The sequence below is a fragment of the Schistocerca americana genome, chromosome 6, assembly GCF_021461395.2.
Source record: "Schistocerca americana isolate TAMUIC-IGC-003095 chromosome 6, iqSchAmer2.1, whole genome shotgun sequence".
NCBI classification, from domain to species: domain Eukaryota; kingdom Metazoa; phylum Arthropoda; class Insecta; order Orthoptera; family Acrididae; genus Schistocerca; species Schistocerca americana.
In genome coordinates, this window is record NC_060124.1 from 645,245,022 (window position 1) to 645,258,393 (window position 13,372).

The 13,372-nt window shown below is 40.2% G+C and overlaps 1 pseudogene; it reads left to right on the plus strand.

The window, feature by feature from the left end:
- The window catches only part of LOC124620362, a 64,351-nt pseudogene that overhangs the window by 27,229 nt on the left and 23,750 nt on the right, over window positions 1-13,372 (plus strand).

Consider the following 13,372-nt stretch of genomic DNA (forward strand, 5'->3'; position numbering starts at 1 on the left):
TTTCAACTTTGTTTCACAAATGGCAGCACAGTTTCATGTAATTGTTAAAATAACACTTTCAGCAAAAGATGTGTGCGTTGGAGTGGGGAAAAAGATTGGAGATGTATGTAGTTTAATTTTCATAAATTGTTAAGAAGGTTAACAGCTTGGCATGCTAAGATAAATTCAGACATTCTCTAAAAAGAGAGAAAAAGATTAATTTAACAGAATCAGTGAGGTATACAAATATAACAACAGACTTGTAGAACCATTATTTTGTAGGTTAGATTAGATTAGATTCAGCTTTTGTTCCAAGACCCAAAACATGAGACGATTCTCATGGGTGAGTAACATGCCAGAAAGTATAACATAAAAAATATAAAACATTTGAATACCCTGATCATTTGTCAGGAGATTGTCAAACTAGGTGAATACAATACAAACTGGAACAGCTAATATTTTCAGAATTGATACGCTGTCAGACTGAAACATTGTTATGCACTATTAATAAATTTATCAAACAAAAAGTACATAATCTTGACTGTTATGACAAAGTGCTCTCAGAACTGAAATCTAACAGACATTCTTATTTAAGCTGGCCTAACAGCCACTGTTAAGATATTCATCTATTGAGTAGGATGAGTTACCTATCAAAAAGTCTTTCAAACTCTGTTTAAACCATGCTTTATCTGATACCAAGTTTTTAATGGTGTCTTTCTTCCACAGATAAATTGTGTTGTAATGCGAGGTTTTAATGAAGATGAAGTGTGCAGTTTTGTGGAGTTAACAAAAGAGAAAAATGTTGATGTAAGATTTATCGAGTACATGCCTTTCAGCGGCAACAAATGGAATGATGGGAAGATGGTCTCATTTAGTGAAATGGTCCAAATAATTAGAAAGCAGTGGCCTAATTTTGATCCTCTGCCCAATGGGCCCAATGATACCTCAAAGGTACGTCCAGTATTACATATGAACATACATTGAAAATAATTTAATGTTTATGACTTACTACCAATCACAATAATACTTCACATCTGCTGGTGGTATGAGAGATGGACTGGTTTAGTTACATATTTCTCATCCCATTCAGTAAGTCTGTCCTGGCCTGGGTTTCTCTGCAGCTTTTCTACAACTCTCCCCATTTCCTAAACCTTGACAATCCTTTTCTTTCTTCCCTTTTCCGTCCCCTTATTGTTTCTGCCAGAAGAAGAAGCCACTGGCTCCGAAAGCTTGCACATTTCCATAACTTTAAGGGGAGTTAGAAGGGGAAAACATTCTTTTTCACTTTTTCGGGTTTTTACCTGATTATAAAATTTGCAATTTTCCAAATAAAATGATATGTATATTACTTATAAACTTGCGTGGGAAGTATTATATTTTATTTTCTAAAATATAATCTACACTAGTTGAAAATGTTAAAATTTTTACACGCATTACTTCAAGACCTAATAAAATCGGTAATTTTTTATATACAGGGTAGTCCATTGATCGTGACCGAGCCATATATCTCACGAAATAAGTGTCAAACGAAAAAACTACAAAGAACGAAATTTGTCTAGCTCGAAGGGGGAAACCAGCTGGCGCAATGGTTGGCCTGCTATAAGGCGCTGCCATAGCTCAAACTGATATCAACTGTGTTTTTTTAAATAGGAACCCCATTTTTTATTGCATATTCATGTAATACGTAAAGAAATGTGAATGTTTTAGTTGGACCACTTTTTTCGCTTTGTGATAGATGGCGCTGTAATAGTCACAAACATATGTCTCATAATTTTAGACGAACAGTTGGTAACAGGAAGGTTTTTTAAATTAAAATACAGAACATAGGTACATTTGAACATTTTATTTTGGTTGTTCCATATGTGATACATGTACCTTTGTGAACTTATCATTTCTGAGAACGCATGCTGTTACGGCGTGATTACCTGTGAATACGACATTAATGCAATAAATGCTCAAAATGATGTCTGTCAACCTCAATGCCTTTGGCAATACGTGTAACGACATTCCTCTCAACAGTGAGTAGTTCGCCTTCCGTAATGTTCGCACATGCATTGACAATGCACTGACGCATGTTGTCAGGCATTGTCGGTGGATCACGATAGCAAATATCCTTCAACTTTCCCCACAGAAAGAAATCCGGGGACGTCGGATCCGGTGAACGTGCGGGCCATGGTATGGTGCTTTGACAACCAATCCACCTGTCATGAAATATGCTATTCAATACTGCTTCAACCGCACGCAAACTGTTTGCCGGACATCCATCATGTTGGAAGTACATCGCCATTCTGTCATGCAGTGAAACATGTAGTAGTAACATTGGTTGAACATTATGCAGGAAATCAGCATACATTGCACCATTTAGATTGCCATCGATAAAATGGGGGCCAATTATCCTTCCTCCCTTAATGCCACACCATACATTAACCTGCCTAGGTCGCTGCTGTTCCACTTGTTGCTGCCATCATAGATTTTCCGTTGCCCAATAGTGCATATTATGGCGGTTTAGGTTACCGCTGTTGGTGAATGATGCCTCATCGCTAAATAGAATGCATGCAAAAAATCTTTCATCGTCCTGTAATTTCTCTTGTGCCCAGTGGCAGAACTGTACATGACGTTTAAAGTCATCGCCATGCAATTCCTGGTGCATAGAAATATGGTACGGGTGCAATCGATGTTGATGTAGCATTCTAAACACCGACGTTTTTGAGATTCCCAATTCTCACGCTTTTTGTCTGCTACTGATGTGTGGATTAGCTGCCCCAGCAGCTAAAACACCTACTAGGGCATCATCATTTGTTGCAGGTCGTGGTTGATGTTTCACATGTGGCTGGACACTTCCTGTTTCCTTAAATAATGTAACTATCCGGCGAATGGTCTGGACACTTCAATGATATCGTCCAGGATACCAAGCAGCATACATAGCACACGCCCCTTGGGCATTTTGATCACAATAGCCATACATCAACACGATATCGACCTTTTCCGCAATTGGTAAACGGTCCATTTTAACACAGGTAATGTATCACGAAGCAAATACCGTCCGCACTGGCGGAATGTTATGTGATACCACATACTTATATGTTTGTGACTATTACAGCAGCTGGCTGGAGTGGCAGAGCAGTGCTAGGCGCTACAGTCTGGAAACGCGCGACCGCTACGGTCGCAGGTTCGATCCTGCCTCGGGCATGGATGTGTGTGATGTCCTTAGGTTAGTTAGATTTAAGTAGTTCTAAGTTCTAAGGGACTGATGACCTCAGAAGTTAAGTCCCATAGTGCTCAGAGCCATTTGAACCATTTTTGACTATTACAGCCCCATCTATCACAAAGCGAAAAAAGTGGTCCAGCTAAAACATTCATATTTCTTTACGTACTACATGAATATGTAATAAAAAATGGGGGTTCCTATTTTAAAAAAATGCAGTTGATATGAGTTTGACCCATGGCAGTGCCATCTACCAGGCCAACCATAGCGCCATCTGGTTTCTCCCTTCAAGCTAGACGAATTTCGTTCTTTGTAGTTTTTTCATTTGATGCTTATTATGTGAGATATTTGGCCCGGTCACTATCAATGGACCACCCTGTAGAAAGCTGTGGATTGCTGTGTTATAAAGGTTAAATTATGTGTTTGTATTGGTAGCACTGTCAAAAATAGTATCGTATCTTTTCATAGTATAAACATGCTTTGTATATCGAAGTGCTAACATTTTTCTGAGGAATAGTGACGAATAGACTGGTAAATCTCTCAAAAAGTATGACTCCAAAATGAAGTGTTTTTAAGAAATGTGGGTTTCATGGTAATAAATTTTTGAATAAAGAGAAACATTGTGTTCAGCATGTGGTGTGTGAAGTTACAGACAATGAAATACTCGCAAACTCATGAGTATCTAGAGAAACACCCATTAGTGCTTCGAAGATTAAAATAAAACATAGTGATAACACAGTTATCTCAAAACAAAACTCATGTAAATGGTAGGTTAGGTTATATTCTGATACATCTACACATCGTAGCAGGGGTGTTATGTGAATGTGTGTGCTGTATGTATGTGGTGGGCCAGTTAGTTTACATGAAGACATTGAGGTATCAAATGGACTAGCCAGGAAACTTATCATTAGTTCTGCCAGTTGTAAATATACTCATTCATTTTGGAGTTCTGATAAGTGTAAAGATAATTATTTTGAAATAAATGTTAGGTGGTTTTATGGATTGAGAGCTATTGGCAAAGGACACACTGCAGCAGAAACAATGTGTGTCGTGATGTATATGCCACGCCCACTTTGTAAAATGGACAAGTATGCAGGATTTATTGGAGCTGCTGTGAAATCCACTGCATGTGAGTCAATTAAGGGTGCTGCAAATGAAGCTGCTGAAATAAACGATGGTATGATTGACATATCAGTAGCTTTTGGGGCACTTGGTAGAAGCGCAGCTGAAGTTCTAAGAATTCTGTTGCTACAGTGACCAGTGGTGGATACTGGAAAGCTAATAGATTTCCAGATTTTAACCAAACATTCTTATAAGTATAAATCAGGGAATGAAGAAGGGCATATCTGTGACAGAAATTATGAAGGACAACTAGTCGTACGGAGGCCTGTGCAGCTGTTGAAATTTATAATCGATCTGTAAACTAAAGGGGAGTGTGTTACACTAAGTTCTTTGGTTGTGCAGACTCAAATGCATATAACAGTGTAGTAGCCACTCAGCCTTATGGTGAGAAGCTTATCACAGAACTGGAATGTGTTGGTCATGCCCTCCTGGATCTGGTTCATGGTGCAATTACTGCAATGCCCAGTACTCAAACAGGTCATACAGCCATAAACATTATATCCCAGCAGCAGTTGTGGATATCATAAAACCTGTTTACAGAGACCTGGCAATCCTGAATTATTGAAGAAGTGTCTGCATTGTCAGACTCAAAATCCCAATGAGTCGTTCAATAATCTTATAGCGTCAGTGTCGTCGTAACTGCCGTCTGCGTCACGTCTGCTGTGCAGCGAGCTATGCTGATTTAAGTATTAACTCTATTTTTCTTACTTGTAACTTCTTCTTCCGTGTGTTTTTGCTTTTAGGAAGCTTTAATTGTCGAGTGCTACTAATAGTGTTCCATAGATTTTGTGTTTGTTTTGAATACAGTCAGAGAAAGTCCGTTTAGTCAGCCATAGTGCCAGTAGTGCTAGTGTTTGTTTTCAATACAGTCCAGAGACAGGTAGTGCTATTTTCATTGTTTTCTACAGGAAGTGTCTAGTAACCACAGTTTAGTCAACTATCAGCCGCCTTTAGTGAATTAGCAGTCTAGTTATAAGTTGATTAACTCTCTACAGTAAATTGATTTCTTAAGATGGATAGGATGTGAGACTGCTGTGTACGGACACAGGAGGAGCTGGCCACTGTTCGCAAACAGCTGAACGTGTTGATGGCCGCGGTTAGCCGTCTTCAGGCAGTGGTGAGTCTTGTGCGTTGCATGGTACACCCCAGGTGTTACATGCTTCACCCACTGACCCTGCTGTCGACACATCTTTGCGGATACCGGGCGCGGTTGTGCCACCCTCTTCCCAAGGGGAGTGGCGGGTTCAGCGGCGTTCGCGGCGCACGAGGTGGAGGGTCAGTGTGGAGGCTGGCCGTGTGGCATCGCCCGTTCTGCCTGTGAGTGGACATGTGGCCACTCCTTCAGCAAGGTCCGAGCAGGCACATGGGGGGAGGGGTTTATTAGTTATTGGGAGCTCCAACGTTAGGTGGGTGATGGAGCCGCTTAGGGAAATAGCGGAAAGGTCGGGGAAGAAGGTCAGTGTTCACTCTGTCTGCTTGCCGGGGGTCTCATCCGAGATGTGGAGGAGACCGCGCCGGCAGTGATAGAGAGCACTGGGTGCACCCGACTGCAAATTGTTGCTCATGTCGGCACCAATGACTCCTGCCGTCTGGGTTCAGAGGTCATCCTCAGTTCGTTCAGGCGGTTAGCGGAGTTGGTGAAGGCGGAAAGCCTCGCGGGGTGGAATCTGAGCTAGCTATTTGTAGTATCGTTCCCAGAACCGATAGTGATCCTCTGGTTGGGAGCCGAGTGGAAGGCTTAAACCAGGGACTCAGACGATTCTGCGGAGATCTGGGGTGCAAATTTCTCGACCTCCGCTATCGGGTGGAGAAATGTAGGGTCCCCCTGAATAGGTCACGCAGGCACTACATGCAGGAAGTGGCTACAAGGGTAGCGGAGTATATGTGGAGTGCACATGTGGGTTTTTTAGGTTAGAGAATTCCCTCCCTAGGCCCGACAAGACACCTCCTGAGATGCGGCAAGGTAGGAGTAGACAAAATGCAACAGGGAATAACAATATTAATGTGCTAATAGTAAACTGCAGGAGCGTCTATAGAAAGGTCCCAGAACTGCTCTCATTAATAAGCGGTCACAATGCCCACATAGTACTAGGGACAGAAAGTTGGCTGAAACCAGATGTAAACAGTAATGAAATTCTAAACTCAGATTGGAGTGTATACCGCAGAGACAGGCTGGACAGTGAAGGGGGAGGCATGTTTAAAGCAATAAGAAGTGCAATAGTATCGAAGGAAATTGACGGAGATCCGAAATGTGAAATAATTTGGGTGAAGGTCACGGTTAAAGCAGGCTCAGACATGGTAATGGGATGTCTCTATAGGCCCCCTGGCTCAGCAGCTGTTGTGGCTGAGCACCTGAAGGATAATTTGGAAAATATTTCGAGTAGATTTGCCCACCATGTTATAGTTCTGGGTGGAGATTTTAATTTGCCGGATATAGACTGGGAGACTCAAACTTTCATAACGGGTGGCGGGGACAAAGAATCCAGTGAAATTTTTTAAGAGCTTTATCTGAAAACTACCTTGAGCAGTTAAACAGAGAACCGACTCGTGGCGATAACATATTAGACCTTCTAGTGACAAACAGACCTGAACTATTTGAAACAGTTAACGCAGAACAGGGAATCAGTGATCATAAAGCGGTTACTGCATCGATGATTTCAGCCGTAAATAGAAATATTAAAAAAGGTACGAAGATTTTTCTGGTTAGCAAAAGTGACAAAAATCAGATTTCAGAGTACCTGACGGCTCAACACAAAAGATTTGTTTTAAGTACAGATAGTGTTGAGGATCAGTGGACAAAGTTCAAAACCATCGTACAATATGCGTCAGATGAGTATGTGCCAAGCAAGATCGTAAGAGATGGAAAAGAGCCAGCGTGGTACAACAACCGAGTTAGAAAACTGCTGCGGAAGCAAAGGGAACTTCACAGCAAACATAAACATAGCCAACACCTTGCAGACAAACAAAAATTACGCAAAGCGAAATGTAATGTGAGGAGGGCCATGCGAGAGGCGTTAAATGAATTCGAAAGTAAAGTTCTATGTACTGACTTGGCAGAAAATCCTAAGAAATTTTGCTTCTATGTCAAAGCGGTAGGTGAATCAGAACAAAATGTCCAGACACTCTGTGACCAAAAAGGTACTGAAATTGAGGATGATGGACTAAAGGCCGAAATACTAAATGTCTTTTTCCAAAGCTGTTTCACAGAGGAAGACTGCACTGTAGTTCCTTCTCTAGATTGTCGCACAGATGACAAAATGGTAGATATTGAAATAGATGACAGAGGGATAGAGAAACAATTAAAATCACTCAAAAGAGGAAAGGCCGCTGGACCTGATGGGATACCAGTTCAATATTACACAGAGTATGCGAAGGAACTTGCCCCCATTATTGCAGCAGTGTACCTTAGGTCTCTACAAGATCGTAGCGTTCCAAAGAATTGGAAAAGGGCACAGGTCATCCCCGTTTTCAAGAAGGGACGTCGAACATATGTGCAGAACTATAGACCTATATCTCTAACGTCGATCTGTTGTAGAATTTTAGAACATGTATTATGTTCGAGTATTATGACTTTTCTGTAAACTAGAAATCTACTCTGTAGGAATCAGCATGGGTTTCGAAAAAGACGATCGTGTGAAACCCAGCTCGCGCTATTCGTCCACGAGACTCAGAGGGCCTTAGACACGGGTTCCCAGGTAGATGCTGTGTTTCTTGACTTCCGCAAGGCGTTCGATACAGTTCCCCACAATCGTTTAATGAACAATTTAAGAGCATATGGACTGTCAGACCAATTATGTGATTGGATTGAAGAGTTGCTAGATAACAGAATGCAGCATGTCATTCTCAATGGAGAGAAGTCTTCCGAAGTAAGAGTAATTTCAGGTGTACTGCAGGGGAGTGTCGTAGGACTGTTGCTATTCACAATAGACATAAATGACATTGTGAATGAAATTGGAAGTTCACTGAGGCTTTTTGCGGATGATACTGTGGTATATCAAGAGGTTGCAACAATGGTAAATTGTACTGAAATGCAGGATGATCTGCAGCGAATTGATGCATGGTGCAGGGAATGGCAATTGAATCTCAATGTAGACAAGAGTAATGTGCTGCGAATACATAGAAAGAAAGATCCCATATCATTTAGCTACAATATAACAGGTCAGCAATTGGAAGCAGTTAATTCCATAAATTATCTGGGAGTACGCATTAGGAGTGATTTAAAATGGAATGATCATATAAAGTTGATCGTCGGTAAATCAGATGCCAGACTGAGATTCATTGGAAGAATCCTAAGGAAATGCAATCCGAAAACAAAGGAATTAGGTTACAGTACACTTGTTCGCCCACTGTTTGAATACTGCTCAGCAGTGTGGGATCCGTACCAGATAGGGTTGATAGAAGAGATAGAGAAGATCCAACAGAGAGCAGCATGCTTCGTTATAGGATCATTTAGTAATCATGAAAGCATTACGGAGATGTTAGATAAACTCCAGTGGAAGACTCTGTGGGAGAGACGCTCAGTAGCTCTGTACGGGCTTTTGTTGAAGTTTCGAGAACATACCTTCACCGAGGAGTCAAGCAGTATATTGCTCCCTCCTACGTATATCTCGCGAAGAGACGATGAGGATAAAATGAGAGAGATTAGAGCCCACACATAGGCATACCAACAATCCTTCTTTCCACGAACAATACAAGACTGGAATAGAAGGGAGAACTAATAGAGGTACTCAAGGTAGCCTACACCGTCAGGTGGCTTGAGGAGTATGGATGTAGATGTAGATGTAGACCAAAAAATGTTTTTCTTGTAATGAAGACACTAAAGTGGGGGTGAGTCATGCTGTTATTGCTTTTAATGATGGCAACATTGGTAGCGTGAAAGTGCTACAACATATGGGAATTAATTCTGGAGCAAACTGCATCAGAGAATTTGAATGGATGGACAAGGTTTGCAATGGTAAAGCACTGTATGCAGCACAGTTGGCCACTACGGAGTCCAGAAAGAAGAAAACAAGAAAAAACTTAAAAAAGGTCAAGAGGATGATATACAGTATGGTGCAGGGTGCTTCTGAGTGACTAAAAATAAAATGTTAAGCATATATTGGGTTACAGTCTATTAAAACTTTAAAAACTCTTCTTGAAAATTTAGATTTTCTCTTGCATTTTTCCCTAAATCTCAGAAACTACTTCGAGTAGCGAATTAAAATTTTCAGGGAGTAATAACATACGTATTCTGAGTCTTCTGAACTAAAAGAAGAACATAATATTATGCATAAATAAAATTATTTAGAATAACATACAAAAAAGTACACAAAATTTTAACTGTGTAATTAAAAAATTGCATTTCCAAAAGCAGTGGCTGAAATGCAATTATTGTAAGACTCAGAACATATAGTCTAATGTCCTGTAAAAGTTTCTTGTCAATGGCTACAGTTGTTCCTGAAATACGGGGAAGTTAAGTCACCAAATTTAACATTGTCAGGATAGGCCGTTCAAACTCCCCTTAATGCACATTTTCTCCTTCCTCCACTTGGTGAGCAACACATTTATAGTATTTACACAACAGCAGTAGCTATTTTCTTACAATTTCTTTTTGCAGGCATTCCATGTCCCGGGCTTCAAGGGACGTGTGGGATTTATTACCTCAATGAGTGAACACTTCTGTGGCACGTGCAACCGTTTACAGATAACAGCTGATGGCAATTTGGAGGTGTGACTCTTTGGGTATTCAGAGATATCTCTCAGGTGAGTGATGAAACATAGAATAATCATGTCCAAGTGAAAATTCATGCGAGGAAACCATAAAATTACTAGAAGACTGACAGACTGATCAGTATTTTACCTTCAGGAGGTGAAATTCCAAAACTTCTTATAGACACATTCGTTCCTCTTGTCCTCACATTAGTTGTGGAGTCCGAGTGACCTTTCAGACCTTCAGAAACTTATCCCTCTTTCCTCTCTCATGAAGGAACTGATAGTTCCAAATGCTGAGTATAGAATAATACTTTCAAACTGTTTGCCATGCACATTAGGTATGTGGTTGGTATATGGAAGAGATAAACTGCAGTTAAATCCAGCAGGTATGAAATGAGTAATCTTTTCTTGAAGTTTTCAGCTTGCACCCTCCTCCCTCCCAGACATACAAACCAGATACCTCTAGCTAAATAATTTGTGAGTATATATAATTTGCCTCTGTCAACACCATGTTACACTAACCTATTTGTGAGATTAAATTAAAGGAAAGTAATCAGAACTGGAAATTATGTAAAGACATTTTTGGCTATGTCCCTGTGTTGTATTAAAGTTAACATAGTATTTCTGTCCATGTGATGGTAACTATGATTCGCCAGCCACCGTTGCCGAGCGGTTCTAGGTGCTTCAGTCCAGAACTGCGCGACTGCTACGGTCGCAGGTTTGAATCCTGCCTTGGCTCAGATGTTAAGTCCCATAGTGCCCAGAGCCATTTGAACTGTGATTCATGATTATCAGAGTCTATATGTTCCAAATAAAAATTGGAACTTCATGTGTATAAATGTACAAATTATTAGACAATGGGACCAACAACTGACACTTTTAAATTGATGACTAGACTAAGACTTGGCGATAAGTTTGTTTCAGGACATGGTAAGGGGGGTGAGGGGTGGGAAGAATCAGCTCTCTCTTTGTGAGCATACCAGAAATCCTTTATCAACCGAAGGTAAAATAAGATATAAAAATACAGGGTCAAACAATTAATTTAAGTATCTTAAAAACCAAATGACTAATAAAATTGGAAGCTAAGAAAAGTAAGTTCATAGTAAGTAGGGTGAAACACAGGGGGCTGCAACATATTGCCATTGTTGTTTGACTTGTCTATCAAAGAAAAAAGAAATGGATCAAAACAAAATAAAAGTGAGAATGGAAATGTATCAGAAGCAAATAGGAATAAGCAAGGAACATATTCTTTAATTAAAAAAAAAAAAAAAGACATGTGAGGCAGATGTTCCTACAATTTTATGTTCAAAGCACAGCAGCCTGTGAAAGCAAAATATTTATGACATTGAAAAAAGAAAATCAGTGAGTGAAAAGTGTGTGTAGGTGAACTGTGGTGAAAGACTGGATATTGGAACTTCTGTTATGCTGCCCAGTATTAGTTGACTTGGTAGTAAAGGAGCAAGTTTGCAAGGGCAGATAACTGTTTGGCTACGTAAAATAGAGTGGGAGTATGGAAAAGCTAGTCCAAGATAGGATGAAAAAGATAACAGCAACTTAAAAAATGAACCCCATGAACCCCATTCCCATCTAGTGAATGCAGTGGTTGACAATATCTTGTGACATTCACCTATAAGGCTCAAACAATAATTGCTAAATAAAAATACAAAATGTTGACAAGACTGTATCTAAGCTGTCACTCTCTTTTGAAACAAGGGTGTTTAAACCAACAAACACGCAGGAAAGCATGGACAACTCACACACTAGAGAAGGATGGGCAGTATCATTGAAGGAGTGAGCATGAACCGTGTGGAATATGTGTGGTAAAAAAAAAAAAACAAAAAAAAAAAAAAAAAAAAAAAAAAAAAAAAGTAATGATAGTAAAATTCCAATCCCGGGAGCGGAAAGACTTACCTTAGGGGGAAAAAGGACAGGTATACACTCGCACACACGCACATATCCATCCACACATGCAGACAACACAAGCAGATATATATATGTCTGCTTGTGTCTTTATGTGTGGATGGATATGTGCGTGTGTGCGAGTGTATACCTGTCCTTTTTTCCCCTTAAGGTAAGTCTTTCCACTCCCGGGATTGGAATGACTCCTTACCCTCTCCCTTAAAACCCACTTCCTTTCGTCTTCCCCTCTCCTTCCCTCTTTCCTGATGAGGCAACAGTTTGTTGCGAAAGCTTGAATTTTGTGTGTATGTTTGTGTTTGTTTGTGTGTCTATCGACCTGCCAGCGCTTTCGTTCGGTAAGTCACCTCATCTTTATTTTTATATATAGAAGTTTATTATTTTATTTACCGGTCTTGCAGTTTCCTTGATTTCTTGCAAAGTACAGTACAATGAAAACCTACCATATTGCATAACAAGTAGATGAGTATAAACTTCAGAATAGCATCTTCGCCATTAAATGACCTATGTTTTCTTTACTAACAAGAGAAGGGACAGAAGCAATAAACACAAAATCAGAACTGCTTTTGCTTGATTACAGCAGGGACAATAATTTTTAACATCTACATTTACAACAGATCATATTTACAAAATGTTTTCGAAATTTGCTCTGTTTGCTCAAATGAATGTATTGCACTGCTCAATAATTCATTTACACTCAACCCCGACTGCTGCACATGCTGTGGGGTGTGTCATCTGGTTATGTCATATGTTCAGTGTTTCTCACCAATTTTTGGGGTATTTTGAAATGTACAAAAAGGAAAATGCAGAAAGTTATCACATTTTGCTGCACATTACCTGCGTCACAGAAAAATAATGTATACAAATCTTCTCAGATTTGCCACTGAATAACTTTGTCCAAGCCTCACAATATTTCACCAACACAACTGTTCGTCATCTTCAGGTAGTGGTGGGTCCTGTCATCACTGCTGCAAGATGTGGCTGGTGATATTCGCACAGCAGAATTGAAATTTGTCAGGCTAGAAGCAGGAGTACGAATGTGTGGACAGGCACTCCCAGTTGGATGTAAATGCCATTCATAGTAGCCTTCTGCTTATGTGTTGTGGGCAATGACTGCACTTCTGGACACTCGTGTGGTTAAGAGCTGAATTAACTCTCTGCAAGGTACTGCATCAGGTCATACATCGGAGGATCTGGTTTCTACTGTTTTAATTTCATGGCAGTCAGTGCTGGATTCTGGGCAGTGCTTAGTCAAAATTCCATATTCCTGTTGGTAAGATTGCCCACCGTATGGATACATGCCTCATTCTTAAAAACACAGTCCTAGAGTGATGATGCTGAGGATAAAATTTCAGTCCTCTTGGGAAACGTGTGGTGCCCTGTATTCAGGCAGTGCTCTACTACCATTAATTTACTGGGTGGCATTTTTGTCAGCGCTGTTGAACACAGTGTTCTTGC